The sequence below is a fragment of the Passer domesticus genome, chromosome Z (assembly GCF_036417665.1).
Source record: "Passer domesticus isolate bPasDom1 chromosome Z, bPasDom1.hap1, whole genome shotgun sequence".
Classification (NCBI taxonomy): domain Eukaryota; kingdom Metazoa; phylum Chordata; class Aves; order Passeriformes; family Passeridae; genus Passer; species Passer domesticus.
Window position 1 is genome coordinate 54941427 of NC_087512.1, and position 24232 is coordinate 54965658.

The 24232-nt window shown below is 40.9% G+C and overlaps 2 long non-coding RNA genes across 9 annotated transcripts in view; one reads left to right on the plus strand and one right to left on the minus strand.

Annotated features, from left to right (window-relative positions):
• LOC135289958 (uncharacterized) lies at positions 1-18005 on the minus strand. The gene is made up of 2 exons (XR_010352688.1): positions 17897-18005; positions 1-254 (listed from the first exon to the last, which is right to left on the minus strand). It is a non-coding gene; the product is annotated as an uncharacterized LOC135289958 (long non-coding RNA).
• Positions 16620-24232, plus strand: part of LOC135289959 (uncharacterized) — a 20234-nt gene continuing 12621 nt past the window's right edge. For 6 of the 8 annotated variants that reach the window (XR_010352696.1, XR_010352689.1, XR_010352691.1 and 3 more), the window contains exons 1-2: positions 16620-17634; positions 21078-21259. This is a non-coding gene — a long non-coding RNA (uncharacterized LOC135289959). The remainder of the gene's footprint in view (positions 17635-21077; positions 21260-24232) is intronic. The other 2 variants (XR_010352690.1, XR_010352693.1) reach the window with 2 other exon arrangements.

Genomic DNA, 24232 nt, shown 5'->3' on the forward strand with positions numbered 1-24232 from the left:
TTAGTTTCTTTCATATTTATTCTTATAAATGTCTAAGACTTCCCTCATGTGTCTACTTTAGATGACTACTTCTTTTAAGTAACCTTGGTCTAACAGCCCTTGAGGACTGAGAGAAGAGCAGCTCAAAGCTAGTCTTGGCAAGATGCTTTTGAGTAAGAAATTATTTCATCCTTGTTACGAGAAGTCATGGGCTCCTGGGTCCTTCTCACTCCTCTGAGCTGCTTGGACTTCCATTCCTCTTTTCTCGTATCTCCCTGTTCCGAGGAAGGAAAAGACAAATATGTCACTTGTCTTTTCAGACCTGTGGCAAACCACTTCCTGCATGCAAGATCTATGAAGGAGTTCAAGAAACTGGAATAAAGATCTGAGCAAAGAAAATGGATGTCAAAGATTCTGAGAAAAAAACAGGGACGGGGAAGGCTAAGATAATATTCAAAAGGGGAAAGAGGTAGGTGTAAAAGAAACAAAAGAGAATCTCAAATGCAGGAGTAGAAAAATAATTAAATGATAGTAAGCAAATAGAAATACATTTTTTTAAGTATTGAAGAAGCAAGTCTTTATATTATGCTGAAGATTTCATAAGCCATTCAGATATTTTGCTTATGCTTTAAGATAAAAAAAAAGAGGACAGAACACTGCTGTGAAACTACTTTGTGTTCATTCATATCTTCCATCTATGGCCATTTGTGGTATTTTTGTAGGTTTCCTGGAAGTGGAAGGATAGTGGGCTAAAAGCAAATGCAGTTTGAGTATTAGGGACTGAAAAAGGAGTTTCTAAATGCATATTTCCTAAAGAAAGGTTAGGGGTTGTTACCCCTCAAAATTGACTTGTAGCAGCAGACATAAGAGAAATTTTATGTGTTGAGAAGTTGAAAAAAACAACGTTACCCATTGATATGTTTCCATTTATTGACTTTAAAGTTTGCTGTGGGGTTTCTTTTTCTTTCTCTTTGTCTAATCATCATTGTCTTCATGGTGCTGAAAAATACTCCCAGTAAACAGCTATTGTGGTTGTTAAATGCCTTGGCATCCCTTCATTTTTTTAAATCATCCACAAAAAATGTTTAAAGCCTGACTGCTCCTCCACTGTGAACATTATCCTTGGATCCTTTTATCTTGAGGTCCTGAATTGAATTTGTAACACTGATATATTTGCTTTTACAATAATGTGTTACTATATCAAATTGTAGTTTTGAGAGTCCTCTGATCATAGAATATGGAACATTTAATATTTTTTTAAATACCAAAATTCTTGGAAATAATATAATTATAGAATATACTGAGTTGGAAGGAATTCTTCAGAATTATTGAAGTCCAGCTCCTGGCCCTGCACAGGACACCCCAGGAATCCCACCACATGCCTGAGAATGTAGTCCAAACACTTGTACTCTGTCAGGCTGGTGCTACCACTGGCTGGTGTGACCAGTGCCCTGGGGAGCCTGTTCCAGTGTCCAAATACCCTGTGGGTGAAAAACTTCCTCCCAATATCCAACCTAATCCTCCCCTGACTCAACCTCATACCATTTCCTTGGGTCCTGTCACTGGCCACCACACAGCAGAAATCAGTGCCAGCCCCTCCTCTTTCCCTCACAAGGAAGTTGCAGATTGCAAGTCAGTCTCCTCTTCTCCAAGATGAACAGACCAAATCACCTCAGCTGCTCCTCATTTGGCTTCCCCTCCAGACCCTTCAACATCCCCATGGCCTCCTTTGGACACTCTTTGATAGTTTAATATGTTCTTTATATTGTGGCACCCAAAACTGCACTCAAGGTGAGGCCACCTCAGCCAAGAGCATAGCAGGAAAAATCTCCTCCCTTTCCCAGCTGGTGATGCTGTGCCTGATGTCCCTAGGGCAGGATTGGCCCCGTCCTGGCTGCCAGGGCACTGCTGACTGAGATTCAACTTGCCACTGACCAGGATCCCCAGTTTTCTTTACACAGCTCTGCTTTCCAGAACTGTGTAAAGCTTATGTAATGAGATTTTTTATCTCATTCCCCATTCAATGCACATCACCAGGTGTCCTGTCCCTCTGTAAAACAGGGAACTGGGGAGGATTCTTTTTTATAGATTTCTCAGATGAAATTAAGTTGCAAACATGCAATATTATATCTGAGAACTGTTTCTTTTAAAAAACGGGTAAGTGTTCCTGCCAAAGGGGGATAGAAAAGAAAGAAGAGAAGAAAAAAGAGAGACAGAGAGAAAAAATAGAAGACAAAAGACATATCATCACTGCTGCACCTCAGGGGCCCTGCTAGCTCCAACTCAGCAGATGGAGCACGCGTTCTGTGAACAGCAATGGGCCTGCACCATTCTTGTGACCAGCAGGGTGCCATTTCCAAGCGGCGGTGGCACCGTGTCTCCAGCATTGATGAAAGACAGCTGCAGGCTGGCTGCTGCAGGCTGTGGCTGCTGCAGGAAATGGGGAAAATGAGGCTGGGTACAAGCAACGTCTGCTCCATCGTGGAAACATGGAGCACTAGGTTGTCACAGCAATGACCTGCCTTGGACAAGCAGCGAAGCAGGGCATGACAGCTGTGGACAAGGAAGCAGGATCACAGGGAGAAAAGTATTAGGGGGCCAAGCTGAACCTCTGGGCAATCCCCCACTCCCTTCATGAAACCCAAAGAAAAATGGTCTTGATTATGTTGCTGTTAACTGCTTTTATGTGCTAAAGCTTCTCCATAGCCCAATTTCACAGGCATTTTTTCCAGGGCATGCTAGCCTCTGCCCCACCAGGAAATGGAGGGTTGCTTGCAGCTGATCATGAAAGGTTTATGTAGTCCCACATCCAGGTCATTTGTGAAGATGTTGAGGAGAGCTGGGCTAAGAGTGGAGCTCCTTTTTGGAACCCCACTAAAATCAGTTGTTCACCCATCCTGTGACACTGTTATCCAGCTGTGGGCTGGACATTTTATTCAGAAGTGTCCTGGGAGATACAGTATTGAAAGCTTTATTAAAGTCCAGAATGGTTATATCAACTGTCTGTCCTTGATCAGCTAGCTGATTTACCCTGTTTTAGAAGGAAATCTTGTTCAACCAGCAGGACTTTGCCCTCATGAAAGCAAAGGAACCAATGACTGTGTTGTGAAGAGAGGATTTTAAGCAGACACTGTAGCTTCTTGCACAACCTTGCAGGCAAAACAATGGACATTCTGTGGATTTTGAAGCATGCTTGCAAACACTCTGTGTACGTGCCTGATAGCAGAAGCATACTGCCCTTGGGCAGTATGCATGAGAAAGTTTGCCAGCTGCACCCAAAGGAAAAGAATGTGAAAGAACATGGTCTGAAGATGCTAGAAGAGGATGGGAAGATGTTCTACTGATACTGTTGACAAACTAAGCTATGTGACCAAGATATGTTAGGAAATACTCTATTTTATGCACAGTATTTTGTAACCAATCAGATACTTTCCTGTGTCTCTTGAACCCTGGATAACCATATAAATGTACCCTGAATCTAACAATAAATGAGCATTGATCATACCTCTACTTTGACTCTAGAGGGCTCCTTCCTTATATTTCTCACACTCACTTCTCCCTCTCCCTCTCTCTCAATCTCTCTTTTTCTTTAGTGTTGTCTTCTAGGTGTTTTGCAATACTGCCAAGAATCTAATATTTTCCATGATTTTACCAGACACTAAAGTAAGACTGACAGGTCTGCAGTTTCCAGGGTCCTCCTTCTTGCCCTTTTTGGAAATCAGGACAATGTTTACCGGTTTCCGGTCTGTACTCTCAAGACTCAAAAATCCTTGTGAGAAGCTAGCTCCTTGGGGATTCTTGGATGAATCTCATTAAGTCCAATGGATTTGTAAAGATCCAGCTGGAGCAGCAGAACTTGGACAGTTTCAGGGTTGAGTGAGAATTGATAGTTTTCTCAGTCATGGTCCTTCAGCTCAGAGCACTGAGACCCCCCTGGACCATCATCAGTGTTGAAGACAGATGTAAAGTAAACCCCTAATGTAACGTACACTTCTAAAAAAGTTAGGCAATGCAGAGCTGCTTAAGAAAATCTTTGACTTTTAGAAAACTCCATAGATGCTCTGCCATGTACCCTGAGAAAGCAATAAGCGGAGCAACAGATAAGGCACCAGATAAGATTGGTACATGTTACAGCTGTGTTTTTGTTCTCTTTCTGTGCTTGTCTTAAGATGAAGCTTTTACATAACCAGTCACTTAAAGGAGGGCTGTGCTAATGCTTTGACAAGATGCCCAGGGATATATTCACAATTGCCTTACCTGTTAAAAAATGAACTGCATTTGGAAACTGAGTGCTTAGGGGAGTAAGTTAGTTTTTATAAAGCATGTGATTGAAATCGAAAAAAAAAAAAAAAGCCAAATTGGAGTGTTATTTGGGAAGTGAAAGAGTATAAAAGCCAATCCTAACATCAGAGTATACATTGAGTTTTAATTTACTTTACACTCAGTCTTTAATATTTGCAATCTGCTGTACCTGCATGTAACAGATATAACCATGTTAACAGCTTTTTTGCTCAGGCACCATATATTTCTATTACGAAGCCATCCTAATTTAATTAGCATCATGTAGTAAATTATCGGTTGTAAGGACTATTGGGTACAAAGAAATCTCCGTTTTCTCATCACCTACTTAACCCTCAGTCAATGTTGAGATTACTGCTTACTTAATTTACATATACAAGAAAAAATGCTGGCATCTGTGGGAACTCAGTACATCACTCCAGATGTCCAGAGCTACCGAGACAACCCTTGGGGGGCTCAGAGGCCCTGGAATGTTGCCAAAAGTACCTGTGTAAAGGCTTGACTTTGATCCTTTTAAAGAAATGACACCTGAAGGTGAGGAAATGAGAGAATTTCAGGTCTGAATGATGAGGGGATGTTATTCACTTGTTAGAACTTAAGTTAGAATGCACTGTACAGGGGGGTTTTATGTGTTGTACAGGGGGGTCTAGAATTCTGTGCATGGATCAGGAGTCCCAAGATGGAGGAATTTGGGTGTGCCCTGTCCTTCTTCTTTCTTCTCCTTGGCATCCATGTTCAGGATGATGTTGGCACGTGTGGATTGGTTCATAGAGGAAGTACACTTGCCAACAAGGGCAGAAAGTATTGGGAATTAAAGGTAAATATCTAATACGTAGTTTTCACTATAAAAGAGACAACCGCCTCGTGGGCGGGAGAGAGTGCCTTTGGCTGTCTTGCTGATCAGACCTCGGCTGGGCAGACAGAAAACTTTGTAGATAAGAAATAATAAACTCAACTGAAGACCTAAAAGCAAGAGTCCAGACTCCTCCTTCGAGAGCGCGGCCTACCCAGAACCACTTTTTCCCGTGCTGGGGCAGAGACAAGTAACAGCTGACCCCGGCAGGCGTCCTGCTCAGATATTGTGATTCAGTCACTTTAGGGACTTGGAAAAAAGGTATTCTGTGAACAGCAGTCAGGACTACTACTTTCACATTGTATCTTTCTGAGGGGATGCAGAGTGGTCACATATACGGAAATTGTTTTTTCTTGTATGTATTAGACAGATTGGTTTGGTTATTAGAAATAACAACAGTTAATTTATGAAGTATAAAAAAACAATGTTTACATGGCAAAACATGATATCTGAAAAAAATTTGAAAAATCCCAAACTCTGTGTTAAAAATTACTTTTCAGATACAATGAACATTTAGGTAAAGAGATGATTTTGGATGAAAACATTTCTGATATGAGGGAAACTAATTTGCATTATTTCGTATCTCCTTTGTTTACTGCTAAATGCAGTTATGATGGGACAAAAATAACTTTTTCTATTAATGTCTGCTGTTCTAATCCTTTTTCAGAAAATTAGAAACAAGCTTCTTAGGAAAATATCTGGGAGTATTTTTCTTTCTTTTTAAACATTTTAAACACTTTGGTAATCTTCATAGCACAGAGAAATGCTTAAATTTTATGACAGGTGCTTGAGGTGGGAGGAGTTCTCCAGATATGGTGCTGACAATGGGTCTCACTTCCTACAGCTCAAGTAGAAAATGAAGCCAGACTTCTTCAGGAGAATGAACTGCAAATATTTACAATATCTTCTTTGCATTTGTTGGATAACTATCTCACTGAAACCAGTGGAAATTCTATCATTCCCTGTAGAGGGACTTGCATATGGAAATGTGTAATTTAAAATTATTGCATGGAAGTAATCCTAACTTTTATCCTATTTTTTAGCATTTGCAGTACTCTGTTGATTAATAATTAAGAAATGAATGAATGAATGAATGAATGAATGAATGAATGAATGAATGAATGAATGAGGAATGTACCCAATTCAGAGTAACTTGAAGATTAAAAATACATAGAAGAAAAACAAGAGAGGAGCAATTTTCACCATGTTTAGAGTTCCTCTATTTATGGGTTTTCAAAGTAGCAAAATTCTTTGTGCAAAAATCTGAAACCATGCAGGAAAACTACACTCTGAAAAAACATTCTGAAAAATGTGAAAGACAGTAATATGTGAAAGAGATAGTGTTGCCTACAGTTTTGAGTAGCTTAGCTGTGAACTTGCATGAGGTTATGCATAAATAAATGATCATTATTATAAAGTGAAATTGTTCTAATAAGTTTGAGTTAGCTGTGTTTCTGCAGTTCAGGCTTTTGATAACTACAAAAGCTTATTTTCATAAATTTAGGTATTTAATGCATGGTTGTTACACTCATATAAATGCTTAAGCCAGTAGAATTGCTTAGAAACTTGTAATGGGACAATGAGTTTCTTTGGCATTGAGTATTCTTCAGTTGACTAGGAATGTGGTAAATTGCAACAGCAGTTTTTGAAGTAGTTAGGTTATTTTCAACTTCCATGTAGTACATTAATGTACTAATTTATACATTAATAAATGTAAATTAACGTGTTAATGTAGTATTAATGTTTTACATAAGCAGAAGAAATTTTAACTTCTGAGTTAGCTGTGGAATCACAATACTGTGGGTTATAACATTTTTTTAAAAGTGTGATTTATATTACTTGCAACAATTCATACAAATACATTATTCCTGATATTGTGATTAATTTTGTCAGTCAAAACTAGTCTCACACTGGCACACTAAGGATGTCAGACAGACATTTTCAAGGAATACTAGTAAAGCTGCTTAAAATATACACAAAGTGCAAAAATTCTCTAATTATTTAATGAAGAAGCACCATGTTTTAACATTGGCAAAATTTGCTTTGAGATTTGAAAGGAATTGTGAAATAGTTTAAACGCTGAGGATGGTTTGTATGTTCCCAGTTTTAGGAATCAGTGGGTCCTTCTGTTGCCTCACCCATTCTCAGAAAGACAAAGGGCATTGCTTTTCTTGAAGCTCCTGGAACCAGGAAAGAAGAACATTTTTTAGAATTCATATGATTCACGTGGCTGTTTCTCAGCTGAAAAGAAAAGCATGGCTGGTCATCTCTTTGACTGTGCTGTATTCTGGGGGAAAAGTGAGCAGTGCAATGATCATGAAATTTCTCAGTGGAGGTAGTTTTAAGTAAATGCTGGCAAGGGTTAGAAAATCATTGCTCAGGCATCAACTGTTTGATGCATCCTCTTAGAAGCAAGTATGTTAATACAACTAAGTGGATAAAGATTCTCTTTAGCAACTTAAAATTAGTTTTTTGGAGGATAATATTGTGGTGGCTTACATCTGACCTGAATGCTTCAGAGGTATAAATAATCTTAATTATAATTTTATAACTGAAACATAACTGATTATATAAATACCTTGATTATGTTACTGCACCAGTCTGGGCTGTTGGGGAGCAGGCCTAGGCCTATTGACTGGTTGTCCAGATGGCAACTGGTTCAGCCAATCAGGATTAACTGTGCAGACCTTCAAAACTATGTAAGGAGAAGAGCACTCAATAAAAGATGGCTGTTGTTGCATGACCCTCAGTGTTTTGTTGTGTGCCTGGTTCCAACATCAGCGACAAGCAGTTATCACCACTGAGATGCAACAAGCTGCCACAGGTACTGTGGGGAGACAGACGGTAGCAGGGATTGCTGCCTGCAGCCTGTAGGCCTGTGGAGATGGGTGGCAAAAGCTGCGGTGGTCCTAGCAGAGCAGTGGGTATAGCTGCGAGCAGCAGAGAGAGCTGTGGAAGGCAGCGGAGAAAGCTGCACGGCTCTGGACCCCTTTTGTGAATAGAAGGTGCCTCTGGGAAATATGGGAGTGTGGGCCTAGGTGTAGGAAGACCCCGTTATCAAGGTATGGATTTTTTTTAAATAAATGGGGGATAAAATATGATGATCAGGCTTTGTTCGCCTTGCTAATGTGGTCAGAGGACCACGGAGTGGATGTGACTGAGGAAGCTTCCCTGGACTTAAAAACATGAGAGCGGGCTGGAAGATTTATAATTGAATCAGCCTCCACTCCACAGGCAATGAGACCTCCATTAATGTAATAAAGCCCTGGAGGTGCATACTGGACATATTAATGTGGTTAAAGACTTAGTGTGACATGAGGACAGTGCAGGGAGACGCTGCAGGCACTGCCCCCTGAGGTAAGCAGCAAGCACAGGGAACCAGTGAGGGGCACTGGGAGGCATGGATGCCACACTGGATATGTGGGAGAGGAGGATGGGCAAGACAGTTGTATTGAGCTGCAAAGTTTCATGGAACCGAGCCGCCATCCCCTGCCAGGATGTCTCACTGGCGGAATGTTCTGCAGCTCTGTGGAGCCATGCTACAGGTCCATGCCAGGAGGTCTCACCTGAGAAATGTCCTGCAGTCACACAGAGGGACACATGTCCCATGTCCATGCAGTCCCATGCCAGGATGCATTGCCAGCAGAGTATGCCAATCACACCACAGCCACTCCTGGCCGCTGTGGAGCCATACCTGGCCACTGCAAAGCCGCATCTGCTGCTGCGCCATGCCGCTTTGTCAGGCGAGCACTCTCCAACCATGCTTGATCATGCTGGCCCTGCAGCTGCACCACAGCAGCGCGCGGCTGCCACAGAAGCGGAGCACCTTGTGGTTGCATTGAGTGCACCTGCGTGGACATTCAAACCATGCATACCAGAGCTGCCCTTGTCCTTCGCCAGCATGGGTACACTTGGACGACCTCCTCCCGGGGCTGAGTGGCTTGGCTCCGAGACTGCCTATGACCCAGCCTCTGCTGGGCATGCCCACTTGCCACTGCAGTTTGTGGGCAGACCTAGGAGACAGGTCTTTGCCTAGATACCAAGCAAACATCATACCCAGAAGTAGCAACAGGTGGAGAGCCTCCAAGTTGCAGCGCTGTGAGCATTGTTGCCACCACTACCACAGTTGGAGCAGCCTCTGGGTATATTTGAAAGACCCACGGAGAGAACTGGGGCCATCGCCCCACTGCAGAACCTCGAGAGAATGCTGCTACTGCTGCTTCACTGCCTACAGCTACACCTGACCCAACCAGTGTCTGGCGACAGGCAAAGTGAGCCACAACCGCAAGCAGGGATTTCAGGGGAGCAGAATTGACGTGCCCCGATCAGGTAGTTGGAAGCCTGGAGCCGGGACACTTGAAGTACACCCAGTGCTGAGAGTCAGTGGGACTGCACCCAATAAATATACACCCTTCCAGTGGCCAGTTCCTTCCGAGCTACGACAGCTTGTTGGCAAACATAGACTGGGGTCTCCTGCTGCTGCTAACATGCTGCAATTTTTAACCACTGAAGAAGTAGCACCTTATGATATCAAGCAGCTAGCAAAATTGATCTACACGCCAGTTCAATACATGGTTTTTGAATAAACATGCTGACGCAGTGCAGACAGTACCTAACAGTAGCTGAGACCTAAAGGTCTCACCACAAGACCCATGCTTTGGGGCAGGGATTCCTCAACTCCTAGGTCTACCACCATTGGGGGACCCACAACTTCAAGCCCAGTTACACCCATTAGTACTGGCACAGGTGAAAGATTTGGGGACACAGGCATTATTTAAAGTAGCAAACATGGCTAACCCAACCCAAAGGCATTCAAAGATCAGTAAGGCGGTCAAAGAACCATACCCACAATTCGTAGAGAGCCTGCAGGATGCCATGGAAAAACAAATTGTGAATATTGACACCAGAAACCAAATAATTTTACAATTGGCAAAGGACAGTGTTAATGAAGGTTGACGGAAAATCATAGAACTGCTGCCAAATTAAAATCCATCATTAGGTGAGATGATAAATGCCTGCACCAAGGTTGAATCTGATTCTCACAACATGTCCTTATTAGCAGATTCCATTGCTGCTGCTGTAAAACTGACATCCCAATGTGAGAGATGTAGACAACAAGGCCACCTGAGAGTAAACTGCCCCTGCAAGCTCACTCTAATGGGGACATTTCAAGGACAGAGGAATGTAAACATTAACTGTAACTGGTGTGGGAACCAGTCACATGGCCAGAAAATGAAAATACAGTCTGTACTAACAGACAATCTTTAAGGACCACGGAAACAGAAGACTGAGGGGGAGATGCGGGATCACAAAAGCATCTTCCCACCTTCCTGTGCAAGCCTATGTGACCAGCTCACAGGAAGGACTAGAGGATCAGCTGAAATGGAAGTTTCTACCTCCATCTGAACAACTGTAAGCATTTTAAAAGTACATAAAATCCCTCTTGAGGCCCAGGAGCCCATCGGGAGATGATTGAGTGCACTTCTGATGGGAGATCCAATGCGACTTTGCAAAGTATCTTTGTACTCCCAGGTGTTATAGATGCTGATTTACAGGACAAATACATGCCATGGTATCAACCCCTACTCCACCCATGACTATCCCTGCTAGAATCCAAAATACTCAGCTCATCCCTTTTAAGTTATAAGTCCCCCAAACAGATCCTAAGGTGCAAGGAGATGCATGGCTAAATTGTGGCTGTCTGATGCTCCAGATTTCTGAGCAACATAGATCTGCTTCTCAAGCAGTTCTGTATGGTGCCTCCGAGGCCAGCAGTGCAGAAAAATCAATGCAGTCATGGAAACCTTTGCAACCTGGTATGCCATCTACTACACTTGGATATTCTGATTGTGGACCTAAAATATTGGTTTTTTACTCTCCTCTATGTTGCCAGGATTTTTAGCGAAAAAGCCTCTGCTAGGATTTTTCCTGTCCCGAGGAGCTGAGGGCCTCAGGAAAGAAATGTAAACAATAACTATCTGCTGCTGTGGAGTGCCACAGGTGAATCTTCCATTGGTCCATGTGGATTGTTTTCAATCAGTGACCAATCACAGCCACCTGTGCCAAGGCTGTGAGCAGTCACAGGATTTTTGTTATTGATTCCTGTTCTATTCTTGTCTTGGTAGCCTTCTGATCTTTCTCTCTGTTCTTTGTAGTATAGTTGTAATGTAGCATTTTAGTATAATATATATCATAATAAATCAGCCTTCTGATCAAAATGGAGTCAAGCCTTGTGTCCTCGTCCGAGGGGTTGCTGTCTAAGCAAGAATTGGTGACCCCTGGATGTGTGAAACTGATGGTCACCCCAAGAGTGACCATGGAATCTAGCCTGGAGCTGAAGAAACGAGACCCTGAAGATGGGCAGAGTTCACAGCCAAGGCAAACAGGAGAACCTGTTGGACTTTCCTGGAGATTGTGTCCAGAGACTGCAGAGCAGCAGAGCTGCACAGCTGGATCCACAAGGGCACTGTCTAAAGGTACTGTTATTTTTTCCCTTCCTGAAAATCCTGCCATTCGCAAAAGGTGGGAGGAAAGTTGGAAAAATGTACCTTCGGAAGCTCAGGTTCCATTTACTGCGTCAGAGGAGAAAGTTATTAAATTCTGGTTGCAGATGGGGACGCGAGGACAGAATTACTCGTCATACGTGGGAGAGAGAGTGTTATGAGTTTTTCAGATGGGCAAAATTTCATAGATTTTTTACAAATGTCGTTTACTCCCTTGATTTAGATTTTTGGGAGGTCTTGAACGCTGCTTTTCATTGGGCAGAAGGCCAGGGTGTTGGGTACCCAGGGGTGTTTCTAGTGCACATGCACATTTATTTTGTTATTTTCGCAAAATGGCACAATGCGAGGGACATCATGGCTCCGGCGCGCAGTCGCTTTCTGTCCCCGCCAGCTTCGGCACGAGAGACGCCTCTCAAAGAAGATGAACCGCGGGTTTACATTCCCCCCGCATTGCCCACAGCTGAGCAAAAGTTTTTTTCCGCTCCGTTGGAGCAGGAGCAAACAGATCTGCCTTCCCCCCGCGCTCCTTCTCTTGGGGGGGGGATGGGGAGCCGAGCCCGCCGCTTTCCGGACCGGCCCCGCCCGCTTCGCCGCAGAATTCTCCGTTTTCCCCACTCCGGGAGGGGGCGGATCCGATTCCGCTTCAGCCAGCCCCGCGGGAGGCGACGGACCCCGAGGCTCCGCCTCAGCCGGCTCCGCAGCTGCCCGGGCCAGCTCCGCCGGCTCTGATGACTGCGCCTGCGCCGCGGCATCCGGAACCGCCTCCCGCCGATCCGCCCGTGCTGCCAGGCAACGCGATCAACAACAATGATTCCCCGGCTGTGGTGCTGTCCCCGGAAGCTGCAGGAGCTGCCTCCGTGCCTTCTTCTTTTTCTGCATCCCAGCCGGCAACGGAATTCGCAACGGTGCAGGCGGTGCCTGCGCGGGCCGACCCCGTGCCGAGCCCGCCGCCCCCACCTGTCCTGCCGCTCCCTGCCGATCCGATTGCGGTGCAAGAACGTGTTGAGAATGGTGCTGAGCCCACGGGATCGCCTCAAGAGCTAACACCAGCGCCCGTGCTGCCCGCACCGCCCACCCCAGTTGTCCCGCAGGTTTCCGAAGCTCTGTCAGTCGCATCAGACCCTGCGAAGAGCCTGTCCTTCCGTGGAGGAGGCGTGGCCCTCCAGCTGACTGCAGGAGCAGTTCGGCTGGCTGTGTTCAAAATCAGTATGGTTTCTGGGTCGTTTCGTGTGTGGTCGGGGTCTTCTCCCTGGGGGTTGGGGTGCCTGCCTCCCCCCGAGTGCCCCAGAGGTGTGGGGGAGTTGGCTCCTGTGGCATCTGCCTCTGGTTCCCAGCCCAGTGGGGATGGGGGTGGTGCCGAGGGGCAGAAAGCAGGAGCAGTGGGATTTGCATTGCAGGAGCAAGAGAAACAGAGCAAAGCAAGCATTGCTCGCTTGCTCTGGGGACAAGAAACCCTCAGATCTGGGATGACAATTCCTGAGAAAGCTTCTCTTCCCGAGCTCCCGGTGTGCACCGGTGCTGCTGGGGGGAAGAAGCATTGGGTCATTTCTGCTCTCAAGACGCAGGCAGCATGGTTCTGCCAGGTTCTGAGCACACAGAGCCCGCCTCACAGGCTGGTTCTGGGCCGTTTGGCTCATTTCCCTGGGCCGGGGCCACTGCCCCGTCCAGTGCTGGGTTTGGGGACTTTGCTTTCCCCACAGGGACCTGGGCCACCATTCTGTGAGCCAGGTCTGGGTTCTCTGGTCCGTCCATCAGGACCAGGGCCACCCAAGGGTCCTAGAGACCCTCTGCTGCTGCTGTTGCTCTTCTTCTTTTGAAAAAAAAAAAAAAAAAAAATTTATAAAGAAAAGTGGAAAGAGCTAGCAGCTCAAAAGCATTGAAAAGCCAAAAATTAGCCTCAGCCCAAGTGGTTCAATGAAGGGCTGTGGCCAGGGCATTCCAGAAATTTTCTCTGAATTGTTGATGACTGTAAATGGATTTTTGATGATTCTTGTTTTTCTTTAGCAGTTGTTTGTTTCAGGATTCTGCAAGCCTGTTTCAGGACCAAAGGGGACTTCCAGAGATGTCAAAGAAGAACATCTTCAGTCCATGGACTCTGTCCTGAAACTCAGCTGTTTGGACTCGAAACAATGAACTTTCTCTGCATGTGTTCTTTGCATTTTCTTATTTTTTAAGATTGTTTTAGTGATATGATATAATTAGATGTTTGATAAGTGAAGAATTTCCCTGAATGTTCTACAGGTGAAGAATTTCCCTGACCATTTCACATCAGCAGATGATTGAGATTTTGATTGGCAACAGATGAACCTCAAGAGGTGTTGTTCTCTCTTCTGCAAAGCCCTAGTAGAAGAGATTGCAAACATTTCTTTTCTATTTAATTTAATAATTTAAAAGGGTGAGATGTTGCCAGGATTTTTAGTGAAAAAGCCTCTGCTAGGATTTTTCCTGTCCTGAGGAGCTGAGGGCCTCAGGAAAGAAATGTAAACAATAACTATCTGCTGCTGTGGAGTGCCACAGGTGAATCTTCCATTGGTCCATGTGGATTGTTTTCAATCAGTGACCAATCACAGCCACCTATGCCAAGGCTGTGAGCAGTCACAGGATTTTTGTTATTGATTCCTGTTCTATTCTTGTCTTGGTAGCCTTCTGATCTTTCTCTCTGTTCTTTGTAGTATAGTTGTAATGTAGCATTTTAGTATAATATACATCATAATAAATCAGCCTTCTGATGAAAATGGAGTCAAGCCTTGTGTCCTCGTCCGAGGGGTTGTAGTCTAAGCAAGACCTCTACACCAAGATGATAATCCAAAATTTCCTTTCATGGTGCCATCCATTAATAACACTGTACCAATTGAATGTTATTAATGGAAAATTTTGCCATAAGGTATGAAAAACAGCCCCACAATTTGTCAATGGTACATTGCTCAGGCATTATCATCAGTAAGAGAAAAATTTCCAGGGGTGTACTGTTACCATGGATGATATCTTAATAACAACTCCAGTCAAAAAAGACCTTTCACAGATTTGGCCAAGCCTGTTTTAAGCATCAGAAGCATTTGGGCTGCAAGTAGCACCAGAAAAAGTGCAACAGCAACCACCCTGGAAGTACCTTGGACTCAAAACAATGGATCAGACCATACAGCCACAAACAATTTGACTCCCAGAAAAAAATTCAAATTTTAAATTATGCGCAAAAACTTTTGGGTACCAAAAACTGACTCAGACGCTATCAAGGATTGACCACATCACAATTGGTACCCTTATTTAACATCCTAAAAGGTCATCCTGATCTAAATTTTCCTAGAAAAATAACCCCAGTGGTAAAAAACACTCTTGAAATAGTAGAGCAGGCCATCACAAACAGACAAGTCTATCAGATGTGTCCAGAGGTGTGCACTACTGTATTTATTTTCATTGTCAATATTCATGTCACCAGAATGATCAGAAGTGGGATACTTAGTGGTTTGACACTTTTCATGTCTTAGAGTGGATCCACCTCACCAACCTAAAAAGGTGGCACTTACCATCTTTGAGTTAATTGCACAATTAATCATCAAAGGCCATCAGAGATGTTTACAATTAAGTGCAAGAGATACTTCCAAAATTATTATACCTGTGCCACAAGAACAATTTGAGTGGTGCTTTGCCAACAGCACAGCTTTACAAAGTGCCTAGCAAAATTTCTTGGGATACATTAGTTACCATCTATCAAGCCATAACTTACTGCAGTTGAGTGGGACCACTGAACTATCCCTAAAACTACTAAACAGTTGCACACCCCTAAAAGGTGCAATAATATTTACTGATAGTTCTGGAAAAATGGGAAAAGCCATTGTAATATGGAGAGAGGAAAATGAATGCATTGGAAGGTTGTGAGAGAGGATCCCCTCAGTTAGTGTAGCTACATGCCGTAGTTATGGTTTTTCAACATTTTCCCCATATTCCTTTAAATATTGTGACTGACTCTGTTTACGTTCCTGACATCACAGAGAGATTAGACCAAGCCCTGTTAAAAGAAATTGACAATGCACAATTATTTGACCTACTAAAAACTACATGGCATACCATCTAGGCCAGAACTTTCCCTTAATACATCCTATATATTGGAAGCCACACAAATTTACCAGGTTTTATTGCAGAGGGCAATACTGGAGCAGATTGCCTAGCTAGCCCTGCTTGGACAGCACCACAGTTAGATATGCTGGCACAAGCAAAGGCATCACATGCCTTCTTCCATCAAGGTGTTCGAGCCCTGCAGCGACAGTTCCTGCTGTGAAACACAGAGGCTCATAATATAGTCAACATCTGTGCTGACTGCCAAGGTCACACTGCACCACTGCAGATGAGGGTAAATCCTCATGGGCTGTGTGCTTTACAAATCCGGTAAACAGATGTCACGCACATCTCTGAATTTGGACATCTGAAATATGTGCATGTGTCAACTGATATAATCTGATCAGCCTTTTGAGCTTCAGTACATACAGGGGAAAGGAGTTGGGATACCACTGCACTTTGGCGATCAGCCTTTGCTGCTTTAGGTATCCCCCATACCATAATACAGGCAATGGCCTTGCTTTCCATTTCACAAAATACAAGACGATTCCTTCAGCTTTGGATGTGTTACACCACACTGGTATTCCCCACTCAGCAAGAGCACAGGCTATTGTAGAATGTGCACGTGGCACTTTAAAATGTACACTTGATAAACAGAAAGGGGGAATGTGTGGTGAAACCCCACAAAGCAGAGTGGCAAAAGCTCTTTGTACCCTGAACCACTTAACAGTACTGGAAAATTCCCAGAATCCAGTACTATTAAATCACTTTTTATCATTGCAATCATCTAATGATGCCAAATCACCTAGACCCAAGGTAATGGTACAAGATATTATCACTAATAAATGGGAATGTTCATGACATCTTCTTACTTGGGGACATCAGTATGCTTGTGTTTCCATGGACACCAGAACACAATGGGTACCTGCCAGGCTGTGTGCACGCTGCTTGGAACCAGAAGCAGCACCTTCCTGACGGCGCCTCAGCAGATGTCTGTAGCAGCATGTGCTACCTTCCCAAAAGTATCTCCAGTGAAGGGCGCTTGGGCAGGCACACAAACAACCACCCAGACTAGCCATGGACAGCAGGGAGGCTGGCAAGTGAAAGGCGGAAAGGGTCTTCTGTATAGAGTTGCAATGGGGTTTATTGCAGCCACACACTGAAAGGGTCTAGGGATAGAAGACCTAGGATAGTGGAGGGTCTAGGTTTAAGTATCGGGTAAGAGGGGGTAGAGTAGAGCATTGGGGTCCAATAATCTGAGGGATGATGCATAGGCAGGGCAAAGGGTAACAACTAATATAGAATTCCAGGGTGGATATGCAGGGATACATGGACCAATGGGGGAAAATGGAACAGAGAACTTTCTGTAACCAAGATATATAAGGGTAAAAGGGGCAGGTAAGGCCCAGTGGAGAGGACACAACTGGGGTCAATTAACATGGTACTGCAAAGCACTATGGGGGAAGCCTTTTTCCCATCATATGTTGTGTGCCCTTCTAGGGCACAGCTATTGATCTTTCCCTGGTAGGCTCATGGTCCTCCAGAGATGTTGTGAAACAGTGATTTACACAACTTGCACACCTGCAGCAAGGAGATCTGGGACTCTTGAGATCACAATTTATTTAAGGATTTTTATCTATTTAAGGATATGAAGATTTTGTATATTTAAAGATATGAGGACTTCAGGATTGTATAATTTACTGGCATGAATCACAAATGCAAACAAAGACAAATTTTTTCTGCTGTTAGTTGGTTTCCTCACTGTTCTAAAGTTGAATTGTTTCCTTTTTGTAGAGTTAAGTTGTAAAATTGTAACTTTTAAGTAATAAGAGAGCGACATGGCATTTTGAGAATTTGTATCACAGGTAATCCCATTGGACAGTTCCCGGACATAAATGTTACCTCTTCAATGATACGTGGGATACAGCAGTGACTGAGATAGGCCAGGTTTGTGAAGTTAAGTGGAAAGCTTCATTCAAACTAGGCTTTTTATTTGTGTTATCATTATTATTCCATACATTGTGTCATGTTTGTCATGCTGTCTGCAAGGGTCCTGCAGAGGATGACAGACACTGCTTTTGTATTTAAAAACAAAGAAGGGGAACTGTGATGGCTAACAGCTAGTCTGAAGGCCTTACAGGTATAAATAATCCTAATTATAATTTTATAACTGAAACATAACTGATTATATAAATAATTATATAATTACCTTGATTGTATTACTACACAGTCAGGGCCTCTGGGGAGCAGGCCTAGGCTGTTGGTGACATGGCAGTTTTTGGCCGGTTGGCCAGGTGGCAACTGCTTCAGCCAACCAGGATTAACCACACAGACCTTCAAAACTATGTAAGGGGAGTAGCACTTGATAAATGGTGGCTCTTGTCACATGCCCCTCAGTGTGTTTTATCGTGTGCCTGTTTCCAACATCAGCGACATACTATCAAGTAGGCTGCAGAACAATATGGTATCATAAGCAGATCTACTTCATAGGACTCCTCAACTAATTTTCAGAAAAACAATCATTATGTTAAAAACTTCCTGGTACAGCCATTACCCTGTAGTTACTGAAAAAACTTCAGGGATTTAGAGTAGAATGTCTCTTTTGCATAGCTGGAACATACATTGAACTATTTTTTTACTGACAGGTTAAAAAAGATATATTCCTCTGTTTTTCATAGCATGGCAAGGAGGGGTTTGGTTTGGTATTTTTTTGTGTTTTGTTTTTTTCTTTCCCCAAAATTCTAAATCTTCTCATTGGCTTTTTCTTACATGTAGGTATTTTATCTGGGGAATAGCACCACACTATGTGTTTTATACAACAGCATTTTCTGATTTTCAAAACTGAAGTAAAAGTTAAATTTACCTTCAGTTTTACATACATGAAAATGAGTGGGTTTTGTACATTACATAAGTGAAAACTGTCATAATTTGTACTGAATGTTATGGTACTTCTAAGCCAATAACAAAACTAAAAACTGTGACTAAGTTGCCTTAGAGTTAAGTGCAAATGGTCATAAGAAAAAGATTGATCTTTGAAAAAATTGTAGTAACCACAGTCTCTTAAAATCAAACAAAAATGTAAGCTAAGATTAAATGCTGTAAAGTAACATTTCATAGCTAATCTTAAATACTGTATTCCCTAAGAATTAAATGTTAATAGTTAGAAATAGAACTGCAATTAATTTTAACACAGAAAATGTGGATCCCAGGTTTTTACAGTGAACTTTTTGCAGTAGTAATTTACATGCTTTTTTATGGAACAGTTATCATAGAAATAAAAATTACCTTCAAGTTAGCAATAACAGTTAGCTAATACCTATTAATAATGAAAAATAGCCAAACTTAGTGCTGCTGAAAAAAATCCAATCCACAGCCCTTTTCATATGGGTGCTTTCTAGATTCAGTAGTCCAAAGTGAGTATAAATTCTTACATATTTTTCTAATTTTCAAGTAAAAAAATCTCTCATAATCTCAGAAATAAATTACAAAATCTGCAGAAAATTAGCTAATTTAATAAGAAATATTGTAAAATATAACGTGGATGTTATAACATTATGGAAAAAAATTTGAAATTCTATCATGTCTCCACATATATTTTACTACTTTTGCCTTATGAGAAAGAGGAAGGATCTTGTAGAAGAAGTACCCTGGATATTTTTTTGTAGATTTTCTTGTGTCTGAGAACATCAACATAATAAATTTGTGTTATTCAAAAGAACGGAGAAGTAAAGTAAATATTAAATTAAATTTCTAAATTAAAAAAATCCATGTTATCCTCAAGTTTAAGATATTTGTAAAGAATGAGATATTTGATAGAGAATTAGCTACTACTACCTTTTTAAATTTCAATTATAACCCTGGCAAGGCTGTCTATGGGCTTAACCATATGGGCTTAACCTAAAAGTATACGATGATAGCTTTTTTAGATGGATATTTAGACCCAAAAGGATTGAGATCCAAAAGAATTGGCACAACAGAATTTAGCAAACATTTTCCTACCTTTGAGGTAACATAAAACTTTACTTGCTTGATTGTCCTCATATTTGCCTAAAAAAATGGAGACATTGCTTTTGAGTGTTTTGGAAATATCTAAAGAAAATATGTGAGATCTTTTAAAAAAAAGGTCAGAAATAATTTGAAATTTTGACAGGAATGGTTTTTTTTTTAATGGCTGAGCCTAATTTTAAATCTGATCTGCAGAAGTAGTGCAATATATACTTAATCGACCTTCATATATCTTGTAAATTGAACCCACTTACTGGACATTCTGTTACTTAAATGCAACTTGAAATTTTTACTTAATTATGTGTTCTAATTATGTGATTTTATGTACAGTACTCTAACTTTATTAAGTAATTAGGACATGCAATTATAATTTTTAGGTATCTATTTGAAGATGTTTATGAGCTTCTTCCTACACTAAAACTCTTTTAAAAACAGTTCCTTAAAGACATTAATGTGAATCTTTTAAAGTAACTAAAGTAAATGACATTTTGACCATATATGCCACAAAACACACAAATACATTACATTGGAAAGAAATTTTTTCGTTTTCCATGGAGCTACTTAACAGGTGTAATGGGAAATATTTCTGGTAAGTAATTACTGGATTGATATTTACTGTATTTTTCAGTAATCGCTGTTCAGCTGTCAGAATTTCTACATGTCACAACCCTAGTCCCTCAACTTTGAGATATTCCTGATATATTTCAACTGCTGATTTATGGAACATGCCCACTAAGCACATCCGAAATATTTGTTGCATTCATGCACAAGAATATTTTTTTCTTAGCAGAGAGTTGTCTGAATTTTAAGGTTCATAATACAATCCCTGCTTCATATTAGTGAGATATTTATAGTAAAAGTTTGCTAGAGGGCAAGAAAAGAAAACAGCAACACAACATAAATTCTGTTTATTTACCAGGGGAAAGGGTATTTAACAACAAGAGGTTGTACAGAGTCACACTGGTTCATCCCAAAAAGTTTCTTTACTGCTTTAGAAAGTTGTCAAGGGTTGTTTGTATTCAGTAAGAATGGGAAATCCATGACAAGAGGTGATCCTAAGACTGTTTACTAAAATTTTAAAGGTAGGTAATGAAAAGCAAGCACAGAAGAAAGATTAAACAAAGAAGTGTAAGAGTGCTTAAAGAACTCCCAAGTTTATCTCCATAAAGCTTCATTAAAATAACTTTTGGCTAGTAAATACATAATTTGTCACATATATTGAGAGGTTTAATAAATGTCACAATGATAAAAGCAACTATATGACAGACTTTGCAATGCTGGATAAGAACACTAAAATTATGAGGGCAAAGAGTCTTTAGTCATGAGAGAGAAACAGTTACAGGAAAGTGTGAATCATAATGAATAATTTCTTCCTTTATCTGTAGGTAATATTCCGTTATGCAAAGGTGCAGATTACAACAGCCTTAAAAACTCAGGGGAGATCCTGTGAACACTAGCTGACCTGTTTTAAGATCATTGTCTACTTTTTGCTAGTGTAACATCAGAGTGTAGAAAGAAAGAGTCACAATCAAGGCTCTAGTTTGGACAGGAAAGCACAGTTGAAGAGGTGGGTGATCAACTGACATCAAGTCTACAAATCTGCAAAACAGAGAAACACTTAACCATGTATTTTAATAGTAAAGAGAACTCCTTTCCTTTTGAACATTTATAATATTTCTGTATTTCTGAGACAATTATATATCACGGATGATAGCAGATTAATAATGGTGCTTTGTAAGAGCAGCTGTGTCTGAAAGATGTGAAGGGAACAACATAGCTCTTAGAAGTTTATTCCTTATGATCTGAAATCCCAAAAGGCAATGTACAGAGCAGCTTTGTTAACTGCTAGTGGTTTTTTAGGAGCTGTGGCTGAAAAGGGAATTGACCTGGTTAGGGAAATGTCCCCTTTTTAGTGTGAAGAAAGGCCCTCAAACCTCTGGGCGTAGGGGTGGGGGCTGGGTGGGTGTGTAACAACATTATGCAGATCTCAGGTTGGTTTGAGTTGGGTTTTGACACTGGGATATTGCAATCTGATTGATTTCTCAGGAAACGTGCTTTCCCAAGCAGATGATGTGCTTGAGATTTGGGCAGAATGGTCAGGCACATTCTTAAGGACATATATTCAGTTCTAAGACCTGCATAGGCTTTCTCCTTTTCTGCTTCTAGTTCACAAGTGTGAACAAATTCTGCAAAATCTGGGGTTTTTTTTCTGTAGGATGATGTTTCACAGGAAGGCTTAGAGTCAGTGTTAATTGCTTTGGCTGTATGCACCATGTTAATATTTTTGAAGCTGTATTAGGAAAGCTTCTTCTACCTAGGCTCATAAGGGTTTCCTTTTTTTGACTGGATATCTCACTTCTTCCTATCTTCTAAAGGTAAATGTTGTGCCAAGAGATTAATGCATGCCTTCCACACCTTCAAATGATGTTTTAGTGAAAACAGTGGCACACAAAATGCACTTTCGCATTGGTGTTAATTTAATGATTTTGTTTTTGATCCCGTATGGTAAACTTGTACAACACTTAATTACTCTGAGTTTCACACATAAAGAAAAAGTTTCATTTAAAAATGTCTTTCTGAAACGGACCCTTTAACTGTATGGGCTAATTTTGCTGCTATTACTCAAGAAGGAATTCTGTATGAGTGAAAATTATTGGTTGCTGTTTATATATTGTATAAATGCTATATTTATCCCTGATACTTCACTGCTTCACTATGCACATATGCATGAAATCTGGCTCCTAAGAGCCCATTTGTTCCAGCTGTACTTCTGTGAGACCATAGTTTTATTTCTGACATCAAAACTGGTTGCTGTGGAAATGATCATGTAAAAAACTTTAGCTGAGAAGAAAATATGGACTCAACACATAATGAAAATTGTTATTTTCATTAATAATTTTCCTGATGAAGTGAACCTGTGATGCCAAAGTCAGAGAATAAGATTAAAATTAAAATTACCTTTGTAATTTGAAGAAGTTGTCTAGAAATCAACAAGAAACTCTGTAAAGGCACATGTAAAGTAGAACACAAAACCATGTTTTAGAACAGGGAAAATGACTGAGTGAAGCAGAACCTCAGAAAAAAGATCTGGGTAACCTTGAACACTAACACTGATTTTTAAAACAACACAAGTGTAATTCGGGAATGTATTAACAATAAAGTCATATGAAAGACATGGAGGTAATTATTCCATGCATATGTGACCTTTTGTGAGATTTTGGCTTTCTATACTCTGATTAGGTAGAAATACTTTTTATGATAAATTTGAGAGCATCAAGGAAGAGGAAAGAAAAAAAACCAGAGATTTTGAAAATATTAATTACAGGGAAACACTGAAAAAAAATTGTTTTTTTTTAAGTCAATGAAAAAAAAAAAAAGAAAACTACAGAAGGACATACTAATAAAGATGTAAATCAGCTTTGTTTGGAGAAGGATAAGAACAAAAGGACTTGATTTACACCAAAGGAGATTTACCTTAGGTATTAGAGAAAAACCTGCAAGCACAAAACTCAGTCCTTGTGGTGAATCACTGGAACAGCTTGTCCTTGTAGATTAAATTATGAAATCATCTCATCTAGGGTCTTTAAGGAGAAGATTAGGCAAACTAATACCAGTCTGGTCCTTGTGCACTGGATTCCAAGTCAATTTCAGCTAATATTTTAGGTGATCTTTTGAAGTTCCTTCTACCTCTATACTTCCTTTGGATACAATGATTTTTAATTATTATATTAAAATAGATGCTGTACTTTTCCAAGTTGTATGAAAATACTTAAGGCATGAAATTACTTTTAAAATTTTTGTTAAAATAATTTTTAAAGGCTAATCTAGACAGATACAGAAATCAAGTCCCTTCTCACTAGAAAAAAGCTCTCATGGGGAAACTCCAGAAGAAAAAGAAGCGAAAAAAGTTAATAGTTTTGAGGTGTTGGCCACATAAGGCAATATCAATGACATATATAATAGTAAATGTTTCTGTTGGAAATCGTAAACTTTATAGGATTCTGGATTTCCTTCAGGAGGTTTTTGATTCAACCATTCAGTTTCAAAACAGGTATAATTTGAAAATGTAAAAAATGAAAATAGTTGCAGGAAGTTCTTCTTTGTTTTTCAACTTAAATATGAATTCTATATTGTGGTACCCAGCTGCCCTGGTTTTAGTATGTGATAAGACTTCTGACAGAATATGAAATGTCAGGGTTTTTTTCATTTAATATTTAGCCCAAAAGGCTTTGAGTGGTAGCATAGTATTTGAAGGTAGATATATTTTGTAAAATTTCTGCTAGTTTGTTCCTTAAGAGATTGGTTAATGGTAGGAGTAAGCTATATTGCAATGACAAATCTTGATAGATTTTACATTGCTGAAAACATTGTTCAACAGTATCAGATTTACAAAGTTACAGATAGAGTCTACAAGACAAGATATATTTTATTTTTAATCAGAACTTAGATTTCAGTCATGATTCCTCTTAAGAGATATTATTTTCAGACTCTATTACAAGAACTTGATCATAAAGCAGTTGCTTGTGTGTTTCTTGCTCTT